Raw genomic sequence first — 4752 nt, forward strand, 5'->3', positions numbered from 1 at the left:
GACTGAAATCTATATTAAAAACCAACGTTAAAATTGTTCTATAAGTTTAACATTCCAAAATATTGCAAAAAATCTTAAACAATTGCAAGAGTAGATATTATTAGTCCAATCGACCTCTAAAAGTCAGATTTTACCTCTAAAAACCATACGAACTAGCTGAATTTTGCTAAGAGTATCAATTTTGGGGCCCCAAAAAGATGCAAAAAAGATTGCCACTCCTACCCCCGGGCTTCCCTCTAAAACTACCCGTTGTGTAGGGGGAAATCGAAAACTTCATATTACGAAGAATATGTTCACGCCGTATAAAAAAATTATTTAAACAAAATGTAGCTGAGATTTTTAACAAAAATGTGTGTTAGCATTTTTTGTGCAGAATGAACCGTTCTTTCAGAAACAACGCTTGAAGCGGCCGGCGATTTTAAATGTCAGTTACGCCCTCGAACTCAATTTTTTAAATAGAATTTTTATCAAATCGACGGTCAAAATTCGATACCTTTGATCAGAGCGTCCTTTTGACAAAAATCCAAATGCGTTTTAAAGATAAAATATGTTCAGATTGGTGTCTAATTTATGCATTTTGTAGCAAATTAAGTCAGTTTCTGTATAGCTGTTAAAGAAATAAACATTACTCGGTTTTTGCCACATTTTTACGATTCTCATGAGATCAATAAAATGTATTATTTTCATTGGCTGTGGAAACTCCATAGCGACCGGTGAATGAAAATAATTAATTATATCGATCTCATGAGAATCTTAATAAATGACAAAAATCGCATAACACTTATTTATTTAACATTTATATTGAAACTGACTTCATTTTCTAAAAATGCAACAATTGGATATCAAAGCTGCACATTTTTTATCTTTAAAGCTTTATTTTCATTTTTGGTAATATTTTTCATTTTATAATAATTTATAGGTAATATTTCATTATTTAATATGAAAATAATTTTATTATTTTAATAATAAATCAAAAAATATCGAATTTTTACCGTCGATTTGATACAAATTAGTATATTTAAAAGATTGAGTTCGCGAGCTTAACTGACATTCAAAATCGCCGGTCGCTTCAAGCGTTGTTTCCAAAAGAATGGTTTATTCTGCACAAAAAATGCAAACAAACATTTTTGTACAAAATCTGAGCTACATTTGTTGTTTAAAACATTTTTTGTTATAAGGCATAAAAATATTTTTGGTAATATGAAGTTTTCGGTTTCCCCCTCTACGAGGGGTGGTTTTAGGAGGAAGCCCGGGGGTAGGAGTGGCAAAGAGATTTGCATCTTTTTGGGGTCCCAAAATTGATATTCTTAGCAAAAACAGCTTGTTCATAAGATTTTGAGAGGTCAAATCTGACTTTTAGAGGTCGATTGGATTCATAATAGTCTGACAATTGTTTTACATTTTTGCAAAATTTTGGAATGTGTTTAATTCGAAGAACAATTTTAAAATTTGTTTTTAATACAGATTTCAGTCCTGTACAAATAGTTTCTCAGAACTTTTGATTTAAATAACTAGAGAAGCAGGAAATCAACAGTTTAGAATTTCCAATTGTTTCCTATGACCCGTTTGACTATTCAACACCCGGTATATTTGTGTGTGTATGTGTATGTTTGTATGTATATGTGTGAGTGTGTATACATATCATATACATACTCACACATATTAAAATATATGAAAATCCGATTATACAGATAAAGAAAAATAAAAAAAAAACAGAAAGATAAATAGAAAAAATCTTCTTTTATGCATGCGCAAAAAGTGTCCCGTAGCCGATTTTAATTTTGACGTATTTTTGATCTACAAGGGATACTGCAAGCATAAAAGCAAAAAAAATAGGGGGTTCGATCAACTTTTATTTAGATTTTCTCTTGAACACCGTGTAGAATATCTCTTCTTTGAGGAGCTATAACTTCCGGCGAAAGATGCATAGACATTGCATAAATTTATGTAAGAAATTTATCCAAGTACACCTCTGGCGGTAAAATAACTTTTACCTTCAAAAGATATTTTTACCCACTGAAAACCTGTTGCCAAGAAATCCCGGGTAGCAAACATTCAAAAAGTGGTTTCACCTAACTAATAAAAATTCCGAAGTTGTCCCCCGCCATCCCCCTGGTAGTCATTGCAATTATAATTTGAATGTAGTTAGTAAAAAGTTTTTTTTTTATTAATGGCTTTGACGGAGTCAATTAGCCAGACTATTTGTGTTTTTTTGTATGGTATTACAATAACAATTTTAAGTTAATATCTAAGCCTACTTATTATCTAAATTTACAGAGTGTTATACTATATTAATGGATACATTTTTCAATTTTGTGTGATATTTTTACAATTTTATAATTTTATTATCTAAGTCTATTTAAAATTTAAATTTACAGGACGTTACATATTCGTAAAGACATTGTAACGTCTGCTTATTTTTTGGAAAAAGAATTTCGTTTAAATTGACAGGTAAAGGACAATTTAGATCAATTAACTTTTCATACATTACTTTAATATTTTGTCTGTACAGTCCACACTCCAATATGAGGTGCTGTAGATCTCCCATTCCACCACAGGCGCAATATGGGTAGTAAAAAGTTAGAATCCATCTAAGCTGGAAGCTGCGTTTACTAGTTAGTATAAACCATGATACTACGACAACCAGAGATAAAGCCACTTCGAGAACAACTTTTAACCGGTGACGTCAGCGCCCGACAAACTTGTACGGAAACTTATGGGAAAGCATAGAATTTTATACGGTTTTATACATTCTCGTATTATTAAATAACTGAAATTGTCGTTCGTCTGTTCCGTCACACTGTTTAATTTATACTTTGATGAATTAATGTAATCATACAAGTATGTAAAATAATACAATATATTATTTAGGCATTGTACTAAAAAACGTAATAGTTTTTTCACTGTAAAAATTTAAGAGGTTTCTTGACATGCAGATGTCAATATGTAATATATGTAAAATAATACTATATATTATTTAGGCATTGTACTAAAAAACGTAATAGTTTTTTCACTGTAAAAATTTAAGAGGTTTCTTGACATGCAGAAAACTTTAAATACATCGCGTCAAATAAAAGATGGTTTAACAAATAATAAAAAAACTGAAGTTTCAAAAAAGTATTAAAATTATAAAAACAAAATTAAGTACAGTAGGAAAAATGAAAGAATACCCATGAACGAACATATAAAACAGGCTGTATTTTCCTGTCACCGTGTCATACAAAAAATTGGCCAGCGCAAGTACATGTAATAATTATTATTACATGTACCTGCGCTGGGCAATTTTTTTTGTGACACGGTGACAGGAAAATACAGCGTGTTTTATATGTTCGTTCATGGGTATTCTTTCATTTTTCCGACTGTAGATAGATTTAGATAGATTTAAAGAGCTGGCCGCTTAGTCTATTCCGCTGTTACTTTTTCAGATCTATTGTTGTCCTCTAATTCTAGATTACATTCTTTAGTCTGGCTCTTTTTAAAAGGTCCAATAAGCCCCCAATTCTCACCGCACATTCTTCTACATTTGCCCAAGGACATAGTAGCCTTCTGTGTGGTTTTCAGGATGTGAGTATTCCATTTAAGCATATGATCAGTATAAACCCCAAGGTATTTTGTTTTTTTTGGCAAATGAAATCTCTGTTCCTCCCAGCTCAGCACCGGTAGTTTTAAGCGTTCTAGTGCTGTCCTTTTGGTGCAGTTGGCGATTTGTTTTCTGAACATTGACTATCAGTCTCTCTTATTTACACACTAAAAATTATTTTAATAAAAAGCTTCTAAAATGGGACAGGACAAAACAGGAACGAGACTATTGAGACCAAACATCTTATCGGGACTTCAATACGGGACTTCAATACGGGACTTCAATACGAAAACTTCAAACAAAAAACAGACCACGCGCTACCATACCGGCTAGATACAACAGCGTCACGCTATTTGCACTGCGATTTTCACCCTTAAATCCAACAGAATGGAGTGAAACTTTGCACGGGTGTTCTTCAATGGTTATAGAACAAAGGATAAACCATCCACTGAATCTAACATAGCGACAAAAGTCAATTTTCAGCCTGTAGGTAGCGGTCTCTGGAGCTCCACTGCTGGCTGACCTGTTACCAGCTAAAAGGGTACTATGGAACTGCTTCTCCGCGCGGCAAAATCGTTCACCGCTGCGAACCTGCTGCGTACTTGTAAGCAAAATTCGTCCTTATCGTCGCAACATCAACAATTTTGGGACCAGTCCAATACGTTATTTCAAGGGGAAATAGGTACTTTCTCAATGTTGCGTAACATTTTGAAAGATTTCAAACAGGGGCGGCCCAGGAAATTTTTAAAGATAAATCATCTTCACAAAATAAATTGGAAAATTGAATATTCTGGGAGACAGGATATAAAACTGATGTTTGGTTTTTTCCAAACGCTACAAGATATGCTAACACACGATCCAATTTGAACGCACGTCAGAAACAAGTTCAGTTTGCCCGGGAACACGTCAACTGGGACCTTGAATATTTAAAGAAATGACATCGGAGACCCGCAGATTGATTTGGAGATGGTTCGTGTATATTTTGGGGTACTTTATCTTTAGAAGAAAAAACAGAGCTTGTGTTCATGCCCGGTGATAGTCGCGGAGGGGGTTTTACAGCGGATCGTTACATTACGAATATTATTTAAGATATTGTGATTCCCTACATGGGCTACATGGGCAACGGCTTGATGCTAAAGCATGATAACGCTCGATGGTACACAGCGCAGATT

This window comes from Diabrotica virgifera, chromosome 1, assembly GCF_917563875.1.
Source record: "Diabrotica virgifera virgifera chromosome 1, PGI_DIABVI_V3a".
In the NCBI taxonomy this organism is placed as follows: Eukaryota; Metazoa; Arthropoda; class Insecta; order Coleoptera; family Chrysomelidae; genus Diabrotica; species Diabrotica virgifera.